Here is a 13537-nt window from a genome sequence, read left to right as displayed (position 1 = left end):
AACAATGGCTCATGCCTGTAACCCCAGCACTTTGGGAAGCCAAAGTGGGCGGATTACCTGAGGACAGGAGCTTGAGACCAGTCTGACTAATGTGGAGACACCCATCTCTACTAAAAATACAAAATTTGCTGGGTGTGGTGGCCCATGCCTGTAATTCCAGCTACTTAGGAGGCTGAGGTAGGAGAATCACCTGAACCCAGGAGGCGGAGGCTGCGGTTAGCGAAGATCACGCCATTGCACTCCAGCCTGGGTAACTAGAGTAAAACTCTGTCTCAATATAAAAGATAAAATCTTAAATAATTTGTAAGGTTAGCAAAAGGTAACTCTGTAATTCCTGCAGCTCCAGAGGCTGGAACTGTGTTTTGTTTTTGTTTTCTGTTTTTTGAGGTTGTCTGGCTCTGTCGCTGGGGCTGGAGTGCAGTGGCATGATCCTGGCTCATTGCAGCCTCTGCCTTCTGGGTTCAGGCAATTCGCCTGCCTCATCCTCTCAAGTAGCTGGGACTACAGGCGCATGCCACGACGCCTGGCTAATTTTTGTATTTTTAGTAGAGACGGGGTTTCACTCTTTGTTGCTCCAGGCAGGGTGCTTGGTATGTCTGACGCAACCAAGGGTGCCCATCTGCAACCGCTGCAATGACAATATGGCGCCATCTCCCTAGTGGGGCGACCTGGTGCTGTTTTAGGCTGCTGAAGTGGGTGTGATTGGCAGGCGGAACGGGGCGGGTTTGCCTGGCTTCATCCTCATCCCCCACTTCTCCCTGAAATAAATGCGTTCTTCATAGACATGCAAGTTCTTCGCAAGCCCTAACCCTGCCAGCTGTCTTACAAAAGCCCCACTTAAAATGCTAGAGAGTTGAACTTGTCTTGGAGGCGTCAAAAGAAATTAAAAAAAAATTTAATTAAATGTTAGAGAGTACCTGAGGTGCTTCTCCAGCTGGCAGTTCCTGGAAGGGAGGGGCTCCAGCGGCCCGGAGGCATGGGGCCTGCAGTGGCCCATCGTGGCCCCTGCGCAGAGTACGTAAAGGCTGAGCATCTCAGCAGGGCCGCCACGCCTCCGACTCCACTTCTGCCTTTGGGAATTCCCGCTGGCTTCTGTATCCCAGCCTGGCACCCTGCATAGTGACGGAACTGGGACCCGCTGGCCTGGAAGAGCCCGGGCTGAGGAGGGCCCCTCCCTAGGGCAGCCTGCCTGTCCCTTGGCGGGCATGGAGGCCACTGCCCCGCTTTCTTAGCAAAACAGGAAATGAAAATGGGTGCCAACAACGTGCGTGTGGACAGCAGCACGGGCTGAGGCGGTGTGGAAGGAGGACGGTGATTCCGCACTGGCTGAGTGAACTGCAATTACTTTCAAACTTTAGGCACAAAACTGGTCGTAGATCGCATTAGCCCGGCCACGGCAGGAGCAGAGCCCTCTGCCGCCAGCAGCCCCGCCGGTTGGGGGCCCAAGGCGCGCTTCCCGTGTCCGTATCACTTGACTCGGCCCCCGCGCGGGCACACCACTCGCAGGTTCAAACAGGCAGCGGAGTGACCTGCGGCTCGTTCCGGCTGTTGACTGTTACTGCAGGGCCTCAGCCCTCCACTCACCAAGCGGCGCGGGGCCGCCCCCCTCTGCTCCGTGTCCCAGGGATGAAGGTCCCCACCTCAATTTGCCTCCAGCACGTGGCACGCACGTCCACACTTGAGAAGGGGAGGGCAAGTTTTCCTTTCTGTCCCCTGCGTGTCACGCACCCAGCAGAGCCTGGCCCTCAGTAGGATGCGAGGAGGCGCGCTCTGCCCACGCGAATCGGGGACACTTACGCGGCCGGGCGCAGCGCCCCACCCCCAGCCGGCCCAAGCAACAGGGGCCAATAAAAGGGCTGGCCCCGGGCCAAGCGCTCCCAGGAAAGGCCGCCCCGGCCCCTCCCACTACTCTGGCCCCACCCTGTCCCCCTAACCCCTCGCCCCCCCAACTCCGTTTCTTTCCTCGCTGGGTGGCCTTGAACGACTTAGTTGGCCTTTCTGTTCCTCTGACTCCGGCGTGGAAAATGTGGACAATAAAAGTACCAAGCTTCTTGGTAAGGATCTCGTGAGGACAGAGAATCCCAATCGTGCCAGATGGTTACTGTTGATGCTCCCCGCCCACCCTAGGCCAACACGGCCTCAGGGCCCTGGGCCTGCTACTCCCTCTGCGAGAGCAACACTTATCCCTGAGTACCCCTGGTCAAAACTGTACCCCAACCCCTGCCTGCCCCACCAATTCTGCTTCTTGTCCGTCTGCCCCACTGGAAGGTGAACACCTGATGAACTTTGGTTTCCACTGTCGAATCCTCAGGGTGCCTCGCACAGGGCTGCCTTCCTGGAACAGAACCGGGCCAAACAGAAGGCTGTCACGTCGGCAGTTCCAGACACTGGCTCCTGCAGATGCCCCATCCTGGCTCTCAGCCTGGGCAGGGCCTGTGCCGGGTGCTGGTTGGAGGCTGCGTGAGTGACCAGATGGCCTGCTACACTGACGCCCTTTGCTGGGAGCCTCAGTCCCTTCCAGCCACCCTTCCCCCAGGCTCACAGCCACTTCCCCCTTGTGGGTTCTGGGCAGACTTTGTTCGCCAGGTTCACTGGAGCCAGGCCACCTGAAGTCAACTTCCCTTCCCTCTCAGCCTCCCCAGGAGCAACCCATGCCCCAGCACACCGCATCCTGCCCCACCCCTCATGGCCTCAGCTCCCCCTTCTCCCTCCACCCACTCCATCCCTGCTGGCCCCCAGAAGAGGGTGGGTCCAGGTTTTTGAGGTTCTGAAGTCAACAAGGTAGCCATCCTTAAAGAATATAAAAAAACAATGCCCAATTATGTGGAGTCCACTGTGCCTTGAGCAGTGGCAGCCCTGGGGCTAATGAAGGTCTCGGCAAGGGGTACCCTCCCCAGGACCTGGTCAGGCAGGAAGGAGCCTTTCCTGACCCCGAGTCCCTTGGAGGCAGACCCTCCTCCAGTGCGCCATAGGCAGGGACCCTCTACTCCCACCCCAGTCCCCACGACAGCCTCGGACCCTTCTGTTCCTGCTGCTGGGAGTCCCTTCCCTTTGGTATCAGCCCAAGCAAAACTGCCTCTAAGCCCATTCCAGGTGCCCTTCCCAGCTCTGGCCTTAGTTACTGCCAGTCAGACCTGTGGGTGAGGTGTGGTATGAGATCTTGGCCCCTGAATCTTCAAGGTCATATCTGGGGCCTGCCCTGAGAAATTGCACAACCATGTCAGCTGAAGGAAGCCACAGCCCTGGTTTTGTTTTCTCTCCTGGAGGCAGTCCTCAGGCCCAGGGTAGACAAAGGGCTTCCATGTTACAGATGGGGCAGCTGCTGTAGCTCCCTACACAGTTGGACACCCGAAGGCTGCTTGCTGTGTGACCTGGGGCCTTCAACAGTCACTGGAGGCCTTGCAGAAGCGGGTGACTGCCTCCACTCTAGATGATTCTAAGGAGGCCTGGCCCAGTGCCTGGCTTGTTTGTGCTCCATCTAGATCAAGCATTATTATGCTAATGCTCATATCCAAAAACTCGGCTCAAGCGTTATTATGCTAATAATCTTACTCCCCCACCAGGAAAAAAACCGGGCAGCTCACAGCCGCTTCTGTGGGTGTGGCTGGTGGTCACTTCAAAACAGTTGGGTTTGCAAAATAACCCCGGGAGGAATTACAGAGCTTAAGAAATCCCCTCTAGTTCCCACAGTCATTGCTTCCTTTTCCAGTAACCCTTGGTGCCCTGCACTTTACTGAGGTCCTGGACTGGACAGCTGTGTGTTCCAGGAAGACTCGGCCAGTCGGTGTTCCTGGACTCTGGGTACTGGGTCCCCGGAGTCCTGACTGGACGGCAGCCCGAGCATAGCAGGTATGCGGGTTTGGGGAAGACCCGCAGAGGACTCAGGTCCATACCGAGCCCTGGCCAGGTGATCCACACAGGAAGTATAGACAGGGAAGGAACCTCAGAAAACAATGGCTGGGCCAGGTGCAGTGGCTTACGCCTGTAATCCTAATATTTTGGGAGGCTGAGGCGGGGCAAAGTGGCAAAACCTCATCTTTACAAAAAAAAAAAAAAATATATATATATATATATATATACATATATATATATCTGCTGAGTGTGGCGGCACCCGCCTGTAGTCCCAGCTACTCCAACCTGAGGGAGGATGGCTTCCATCTGGGAGGTAAAGGCTGCAGTGAGCCGTGGTCTTACCACTGGACTCCGGCCTGGGCGACGGAATGAGAGCCTATCTCAGAAAAACAAAACAGTGGCTGGCACTGAGGGGCCAGCAGGTTACAGCAGCTGCTCGTGCACTGCCAGTTTACTCGACAGTTACCCAAGAGCTGAGAACTGCGCACAAGGCACATTGTCGGGACATCTGAGGCCTGAAGGCGCTAGTGGTGAGCAGCCACCAGTTCAGCGAGTGCGGGCTGGGTGGGGCCCGCAGTTCCAACAAACACTCGGAAGACCGCTCCTGTGGCTTTGGCCGCCGCCTCCAACTTCCCGGGTCCTCCAGCCTGTGGGGTGCTCAAAACACCGCTCCCCGTCCCCCTCGAGGAGGCCCGGACCACCAGGTCCTCCCTCCACTGCCAGCCTTGCGGTCCCAGGCGCAGAGCCCTGAGGCTGCGGTGGGCGTGCAAGGCGCACTTGGGCGCTGGAAGTGGGCGTGAGGCCAAGCGCGGTTCTCCAAGGTGCAGGGCCGCCCTCCCAGCCCCGCCGCACAGCCCCGAGGGAGCGCAGCGCCGCCGCAGCTGCTCCGCCAGGTTTCGGTTCCCAAATCCGCCACGGTCCACCCCGTGTCACAGCCCGGTAATTAGGGAATCAGCAGCGGGCGGGGCGGCCTCTCGCCGGGCACCAGCGCTCCCCTGAGCCGGCCCACGTGGTCCGCGAGGTCCCGCCCGCGGCGGCGGTGAGTGGGGGCGGGACGCCGGGCAGAAGCTGGGGTCAAAAGGCCGGGTGCGCCGAGGCGTAGACTTGGCGGGCGGACCGGGAGGCGCGTTCCGGACGCGGCAGGTGAGTGGGGACCGGAGCCCGCCTCGGGGCGCCGACCGCTGGCCACCCGCGTCACGGACGCGCGCCCCTCTCCCGCTGCCCGCCTCCACTCCCGGGCCGCCCCTCCTCCGCACCGTCCGCCTCTTTCCCGCCGCGGCCGTCGTCCCCCGCCCCGCGCGGGACTTCCCGGCGCCCGTCGGACCCGGCAGCTGCGCTGGGCGGCCCACGTGCGCGGCGGCGCGGCGGGGCGCATGCGTGGCGGGGGCGCATGCGTGGCGGGTGCGCATGCGTGGCGGGTGCGCGTGCGCACTGGGCGGCCGCGGCGCGTTGCTGCTCGGCGGCGCCGGCGCCGGGGTCCGGGCGGCCATGGGGCAGCGGGCGGCCGGGGCGCCGAGAGTCAGGTAGCGACGGCGGGCGGCGGCGGGGCCTGCGGGCTCGGTCTGGCATGTAGACGCCCGCGCAGGCGCCCACGGCAGCGAACGGTGAGTGAGCAGCCCCGGCCCGCCGCCCGCCCGGGGTCGCCCGCCGCCTGGGGTCATCGCTGCCCGGGAGCGCGCGGCCAGGCGGGGAGACCCCGGGCCGGCCCTGCCCACCTGCCCTGCGGGGGACGCCGTGGAGGCGCGGACCGAAGGAGGAGCAGCCGCTCCGCCCGGAACTGGGCACCTGCTCGGCCCAGGGCGAGGCTCGGCCTGGGGGACGGGTCTGAGGGAGGCCGCCGTCGGGCTGGCGCTCCGGGGCGGGGAAGGTGGGGCGGCCCGGCCCGGCCCGCGCTCGCTCGGTCACCTCTGCGTGGGCGGCCGGGCCCTCGGTGTCCGCGCTTCCGCGGGTGGTTTCAGTGAGCCGGAGGGGTCTTTGACTCGTGAAAGCTTAGAGGGGCCCAAACCTAGTGGGGAAGCAGTGAATAAAGGGTTCTGTACAGCAGGATCGGCATGGAATTCTCCAAAAACACTTCTTTGATTCAGTGTCCAGTACTTGCCAGAAAATTCCAGTAGTCTGTGATGATGTTCCTGTGGCCCAGATGTCAGCGCGGGCCTTGAGCGCTAGGTCGTTCTGTTGGTTGTGGGAGCAGGGCGCACCCAGCTCCGAAGGCCTGGTGGAGTTTTCCTTCCCAGGCCAAGGACCACCCACCCCCATTCCTCCTCCCCAAGCGATGGGATTCCTTTTGGCTTCGACTCCCGAGTAACAAGTTATTTTTCCTTCCTTGTTTTGGAACACGCTTCAGTTGTACATTCAAAACTTCATTTTTCTTGGCTCTTGGTGGGAATACATTTCAGAACTCTTCATTTGTTCTGTCTCTCTGACCTTAGTTGGCCTGAAACTAACATGTTTGCCTTAATAAGTAAGGTTTTTTTTTGTTTTTTGTTTTTTTTTTGCTTTTTTGAGACAGAATCTCCTCTTGTCTCCCAGGCTGGAGTGCAGTGGCGAAATCTCGGCTCACTGCAAGCTCCACCTCCCGGGTTCAAACGATTCTCCTGCCTCAGCCTCCCAAGCAGCTGGGACTACAGGGGCGCACACCACAACGCCCAGCAAATTTTTGCATTTTTAGTAGAAACGGGGTTTCGCCATGTTGGCCAGGGTGGTCTCAATCCCTTAACCATGTGATCTGCCCGCCTGGGCCTCCCAAAGTGCTGCGATTACAGACGCGAATCGCCACGCCCGGCCTTAATGTTTTTTTTTTTCCTTCTGCTGCCTTGTCTAAGAAGTAAGTTACTTTCACATCTTGTTAGATAACTCCTTTCAAGTCCTTATTCCCAAACATTGTCCCCCCAAGCCTCTGGAGGTCTTCTGCCCCCTTGGAACGTCTGTGTATGGCCTGTTTGTTCTCTGCAGGGGCTTCACTGTGACTTTGCAGCCGCTTCATGGTGTTAGCACGTTGATTTTAAGCAACGTGAGGGGTCACAGGTGCCACTGCAGTACCCGGGACAACATCGTCATCATTTGGAGGTGTCCCCTCCAGAGGTTTCTGTGCGTGTGTGTGTGTGTGTGTGTGTGAGAGAGAGAGAGAAACGGGGCCTCACTCTGTCCCCCAGGTGTGTGTGTATAGTGGCATGATTAGAGCTGCCTGTAACCCCAAATTCCTGGGCTCAGCTGAGCTTCCCACCTCAGCCCCCCGAGTTGCTGGAATTACAGCCCTGTGCCACCACACCTAGCTGATTGGTACAATTTTTTGTAGAGATAGAGTCTCACTGTGCTGTCCAGGCTGGTCTCAAACTCCTGGCCTCAAGAGATCCTTCTGCCTCTGCTTCCCAAAGTGCAACCAGTGTTTCTTTTTTCCTTTGAACTCAGAGGTGCCTTTACATTGCTGAAGTCAGTTGGCAGCCTGCTGTTTGGTTCCAAAACAGCATTTTCCCCTTGAAACAACTACTATAAGAAGTCGGGTTTGCAGGCTAGCACAAAATTCTGTTTGGGTCATAAATTCTCAGAGTGAGGATCTCCCAGACAGCTGGCCCAGTCAAGAGCAGTCCTTCTGGAGCGGAGGTGGTGAACAAATGGGGGGAAGTGGCGCTTGTGATGAAAACAGAAAACAATCCGTTTGACTTTACTGAGCTTCACACTTGAGAAAACGTAGGTTTGACTTGGAGAACTGAGAGGCAGGTGGTGGTTTGTGTCCTGGCAGGAAGGTGCAGGGCCTCCCCCGGCAGCTTCACTTAGAATCAGTCTGTACCTGTTGATAGTGGCCATCCGGCTTCAGCCGTTGTGGACAGGTGGGTGTCTTAGTAAGGCTTTAGCTCATAACCCCAGATTTCATGTCTACTCTCTGTGCTGGTGGCTCATCCTTTGCAGTCTGTCCTGGCCCACAGTTGCCAAAGTCCTAACGTTAATACATGGGAATAGGTAAGTTAATAAAAAGAAGTGTTTGTGTTCTTCCGACAGATGGTGAAAAGTGTTCAGAGAAAAAGCAAAAGTGAGCCAGGTGGTATGTGAGGATGCCACACACACTTCGTGTACCTGAAAAGGTGGGGTGACTCCTGCCTCACTCTTGAGAGCTGCCCAGACCCTCCTTTTCCTCATCTGCCTCTAAGGAGGTGGAGCCACCTCTAAAGAAAGCCCCCTTCGGACCTGTAATCTGCTTAGGTTTAATGAGGTCACAGGGTCAAGCCCTGTGGTCACATGGCCATAGCACTTTCTAGAAAGTCTTTCTCGGTGTGTGTACTGCCAGTGTGCGTGCCAGCCCTAGGCATTATTTACTGGGGGGAGACGAGATGGGTAATTGAATGGGGGGTAAGTTTTTTCCAACTCAGGGTTAACTGAGGCTGAATGTGTCCCCGTTTCTGTCATGAAATACATTTTCCATTCAGTGTTTGAGCACATACTGATCGAGGGCTCTGTTTCATGTTTGTATTTGTGCATGTGACTCTTGTTCATGTCCTTTGCACATGTATTTATTGGCATCTTAATGTTTTCCTTGCCACTTTTTTCTTTTTTTTTTTTTGAGACGGAGTTTCACTCTGTTGCCAGGCTGGACTGCAGTGGCATGATCTCAGCTGACTGCAACCTCCGACTCTCAGGTTCAAGCGATTCTCCTGACTCAGCCTCCCAAGCAGCTGGGACTACAGGGGCGGGCCACCACGCCCAGCTAGTTTTTATATTTTTAGTAGGGACGGAGTTGCACCATGTTGGCCAGGATTGTCTGGATCTCTTGACCTTGTGATCCGCCTGCCTCAGCATCCCAAAGTGCTGGGATTACAGGCGTGAGCCACTGCACCTGGCCCCTAGTACTTTTTTCTAATAAAACTTCCTAATATAGAGGGTTTTGTTTGTTTTTTGATGGAGTCTCCCTCTGTGGCTCATGCTGGAGTGCAGTGGCACGATCTCATCTCACTGCAACCTCTGCCTCCTGGGTTAAAGCATTTCTCCTGCATCAGCCTCCTGAGTAGCTGGGGAGATAATTTTTTAAAGTTGGTTTTAATATTTAATACTGTTTTATAAATTAGTTTACTGCTTAGTAATCAAATTAATCTTTGCAAGTAAATATGAACAGAGCTTCTAGGCTGGGTGCAGTGGCTCATACCTGTAATCCCAGCACTTTGGGAGGCTGAGGCAGGCAGATCACCTGAGGCCAGGAGTTTGACAACAGCCTGGCCAACATGGCAAAACCCCGTCTCTAATAAAAATACAAAAATTAGCCAGGCATGGTGGTGGGTGCCTGTAATCTCAGCTACTCAGGAGGCTGAGGCAGGAGAATGGCTTGAACCCGGGAGGTGGAGGTTGCAGTGAGCCGAGATCACACCACTATGCTCCAACCTGGGCAACGGGGAGACCCTGTCTTAGAAAAAGAGGCAAAAAAAGAAAAGAAAAAATGTCCAATGCTTTTTTCTAAAGAGTTTTATAGTTTTGGTTCTTACATTTAGGTCTATAATCCATTTTGAGTTAATGTTTGCATTTAGGGCCGGGCGCAGTGGCTCACGCCTGTAATCCCAGCACTTTGGGAGGCCGAGGTGGGTGGATCACGAGGTCAACTGATCGAGACCGTGTTGGTCAACAAGGTGAAACCCCGTCTCTACTAAAAATACAAAAATTAGCTGCGCATGGTGGCGCACACCTGTAGTCCCAGCTACTTGGGAGGCTGAGGCAGGAGAATTGCTTGAACCTGGGAGGCCAAGGTTGCAGTGAGCCGAGATCGCGCCATTGCACTCCAGCCTGGGTAACAAGCAAAACTCTGTCTCAAAAAAAAAAAAAAAAAAGTTTGCATTTAGTATGAAGACGTGGTAGGGCTTTATTCTTTTAGACACGGCTGTCCAGTTCTAGAACTATTGGGTGAAAAGATTACCCTCTCCCTGTTGAATCACCTCAGAACCTCTGTCAGAAATTCACGGACTATGTGTGTCGGGGGGGTCTGTGGCATCTATTCTGGGCTGTCTGTTCTGTTTCCTTGATCTATATGTCAGTCTTGATATAACACACTCCTCCAGTTCCCATAGTGTTACACAAGTTATTAACTCAGTAGTGTTAGCCCTCCATGTTTGTTCTTTTTGACAGTATTTTTAGCTAGTCTAGATAAAATATTCATGTGAATTTTATCAGCTTGTCCTTTCCTTTAGAAAAGCCTGCTTGGATTTTGATGGTTGGGTTTGTGTAACATTTGCAGATCAATTTGGTGAGAACTAAGATCCTAATATTAAGTCCTCCAATCCATGAACATGGTATGTCTCTCCATTTATTTAGATTTCCTTTCATCTCTATCAGCAGTAGATTGTCGTTTTCAGTATGCAGTTCTTATGTCTTTTGCCAAATATATCCCTACATATTTTACATTTGTAATGCCATTATGAATTCTGTGTGGGTGTCTACATATATATCTGTGTGTGTATGTGTCTATACATATATATAAATATGTATATATATATATATTTCTCTCTATTGTTAACAAGGCTGGAATGCAGTGATACAATCTTGGCTCACTGCAACCTCCACCTCTCAGGTTCAAGTGATTCTCCTGCCTCAGCCTTTCAAATAGCTGAGATTAGAGGCATGTGCCACCATGCCAGGCTAATTTTGTATTTTTAGTAGAGTTGGGGTTTCATCGTGTTGGTGAGGCTAGCCATGAACTCTTGACCTCAGGTGATCCACCTGCCTCGGCCTCCCACAGTGCCAGGATTACAGACTTGAGGCATCGTGCCTGGCCACAAATTTATTCTATTTATTTTATTCATTCATTCATTCATTCATTTATTTATTTTTGAGATGGCGTTTTGCTCTTGTTACCCAGGCTGGAGTGCAATGGCGCAATCTCGGCTCACCGCAGCCTCCGCCTCTTGGGTTCAGGCAATTCTCCTGCCTCAGCCTCCCAAGTAGCTGGGACTGCAGGCACGCACCACCATGCCCAGCTAATTTTTTGTATATTTAGGAGAGATGGGGTTTCACCATGTTGACCAGGATGGTCTCGATCTCTTGACCTCGTGATCCACCCGCCTCGGCCTCCCAAAGTGCTGGGATTACAGGCATGAGCCATTACGCCCGGCCCTATTTATTTATTTATTTATTTATTTGAGACAGTCTCGCTCTGTCACCCAGGCTGGAGTGCAGTGGCACAGTCTCAGCTCACCGCAACCTCTGCCTCCTGGGTTCAAGTGATTCTCCTCCCTCAGCCTCTTGAGTAGCTGAGATTACAGGCACATGCCACCATGCCTGGCTAATGTTTGTATTTTTAGTAGAGACGGGGTTTTGCTATATTGGCCAGGCTGGTCTCGAACTCCTGACCTCAGGTGATCCACCCACCTCCACCTCCGAAAGTGCTGGGATTACAGGCATGAGCCACCACACCTGGCCAAATTATATTTTTAAAGCTCAATTTCCTATTGTCCGTTGCTAGTTTATAGAAATACAGTTTATTTTTGTGTATTGAATTTGCCTCCTGAAACCTTGCTAAAAACTCACTTACTTGGTAGTTACTTCTTTATAGCTTCTTTATGATTTTCTGCATCTACAAGTACAGCTTCACTTGCTCATTTTCTTGTTTTAACAGACGCACATTCTATGCCAAGCCTTTTCTGTCTTTGTACTTTTTATTTTTTTCTTATATTATTGCACTGGCTGTGGCCTCTAGTTGACATTTAGATAGGAGTAATTATATCAGACATGTTTTTGTAGGTTCTGGTTTTCACTGAATTTTTCACTTTTTTTTTTTTTTTTTTTTTTTGAGATGGAGTCTCGCTCTGTCACCAGGCTGGAGTGCAGTGGTGCAGTCTTGCTCACTGCAACCTCTGCCTCCTGGGTTGAAGCGATTCTTCCGCCTCAGACTCCCAATTAGCTGGCACCACAGGCGTGTGCCACCATGCCCAGCTAATTTTTTTGTATTTTTAGTAGAGACAGAGTTTTGCCATGTTGGCCAGGATGGTCTCAATCTCTTGACCTTGTGATCCGCCCGCCTCGGCCTCCCAAAGTGCTGGGATTACAGGCATGAGCCACCTTGCCCTGATTTTTTTTTTTTTTTTTTTAAACGGAGTCTCACTCTGTCACCCAGGCTGGAGTGCAGTGGTGTGATCTTGGCTCACTGCAGTGCAGCCTCTGCCTCCTGGGTTCAAGCAGTTCTCCCTCAGCTTCCCGAGTAGCTGGGACTACAGGCGCCCACCACCACACCGGGCTAATTTTTTTGTATTTTTAATAGAGACAGGGTTTCACCACGTTGGTCATGCTGGTCTCGAACTCCTGACCTCAAATGATCCACCCACCTCGGCCTCCCAAAGTGCTGGGATTATAGGTGTGCACTGCTCTGCCTGGCTGAATTTTTCATGTATTTGGATAAAACATTGATGTGTCTTTTTTTTTTTTTCTTTTTGATGGAATCTTGCTCTGTTGCCCAGGCTAGAGTGCAGTGACCTAATCTCGGCTCATTGCAACCTCTGCCTCCCAGGTTCAAGCAATTCTCATGCCTCATCCTCTCCAGCAGCTGGAATTACAGGCATGCGCCACCATGTCCAGCTGATTTTTGTATTTTTAGTAGATACAGGGTTTCATCATGTTGGCCAGGCTGGTCTCAAATTCCTGACTTCAAGTGACCCGCCCACCTCAGCCTCCCAAAGTGCTGGGATTACAGGTGTGAGCCCCACTGCACCCAGCCTGGTTTGTCTTAAGCTAGGAAGATATTGACCCATGGGGGCAGTGCTGTCAGTTCTGGCTAAACATGAGAAAACTCCGGCAGCTCTTTAAAGTACCACTGCCTGGCTTGTACCTTCAGGTTCTAATTCGTTCAGTCTGGAGGGCGCACATAGGAGTTAGTGTTTTTTGAAGCTCCCAAGGTGATTGTGGAAAGCAGCCAGAGTGAGAACCATGGCTTTTTGGATATTCAGAGAACTCCTTGACTTTGACCTTGGCGTCGGCCCGGACAGTGTCCCTAGCTCCTGAACCTTCCTCCCGCCCACCTGGCCACCCTCCGCACTTCCTCGTTGTTATGTTTGAGCTGCTGTAACCAAGTACCACAGGCATGGGGCGGCAGGACAGACAACAGAAATGTGTGTTCTCTCCCTTCTGGAGGCTGAGTCCAAAGTCAAGTTCAAGGACCAGCTGATTTGGTTCTTTGTGAGTCCCTCCTCACAAAGGTGGCAAAGGCCACCTTCTGTGTCCTCACAGGGCTTCACTGTTGTGCTCAGTGGGGTGCGAACAGGTGTGGAGAAAGCTCTCTGGTGTCTTTTTTTTTTGAGACAGGGTCTCTATTGCTTAGGCTGGAATGCAGCGGCCAACACAGTTCACTGCAACCTCAAACTCCTGGGCTCAAGTGATCCTCTGGCCGCAGCCTCCAAGCACCTCGGACTATAGGCATGTACCGCTGTGTCAACTTTGTTTGTTTTTGTTTTTTTGTAGAGACAGAATCTTGCTATATTGCCCAGGCTGTTTCTGAACCCTGGGCCTCAAGTGATCCTCTTTCTTCAGCCTCCCAAAGCTGTGGAATTACAGGAATGAGACATGATGCCTAGTCTGGTATCTCTTCTTACAAGGATGCTAATTTTTTAAGAAATTAATTAATTGCCGGGCACGGTGGCTCAAGCCTGTAATCCCAGCACTTTGGGAGGCCGAGGCGGGTGGATCACGAGGTCAAGAGATCGAGACCATCCTGGTCAACATG

General features: G+C 53.5%; 1 protein-coding gene across 3 annotated transcripts in view; it reads left to right on the top strand.

Moving 5' to 3' along the window:
• Positions 1-3595: 3595 nt before the first annotated feature.
• The window catches only part of NADK (NAD kinase), a 26799-nt gene continuing 16857 nt past the window's right edge, over positions 3596-13537 (top strand). Inside the window, exon 1 of one of the 3 annotated variants that reach the window (XM_032262124.1) lies at positions 3596-3849. The gene's annotated coding sequence lies outside the window, so the exon portion shown is untranslated. Of the gene's footprint in view, positions 3850-4877; positions 4996-5268; positions 5457-13537 lie in introns of those variants that run through there. The other 2 variants (XM_032262125.1, XM_032262123.1) reach the window with 2 other exon arrangements.

The sequence above is a fragment of the Sapajus apella genome, unplaced genomic scaffold (genome assembly GCF_009761245.1).
Source record: "Sapajus apella isolate SASKATOON/1434 unplaced genomic scaffold, GSC_monkey_1.0 scaffold127, whole genome shotgun sequence".
NCBI classification, from domain to species: domain Eukaryota; kingdom Metazoa; phylum Chordata; class Mammalia; order Primates; family Cebidae; genus Sapajus; species Sapajus apella.
The sequence above is the reverse complement of the archived record's forward strand: the minus strand, read 5'-3'. Positions and strand labels throughout refer to the sequence as shown.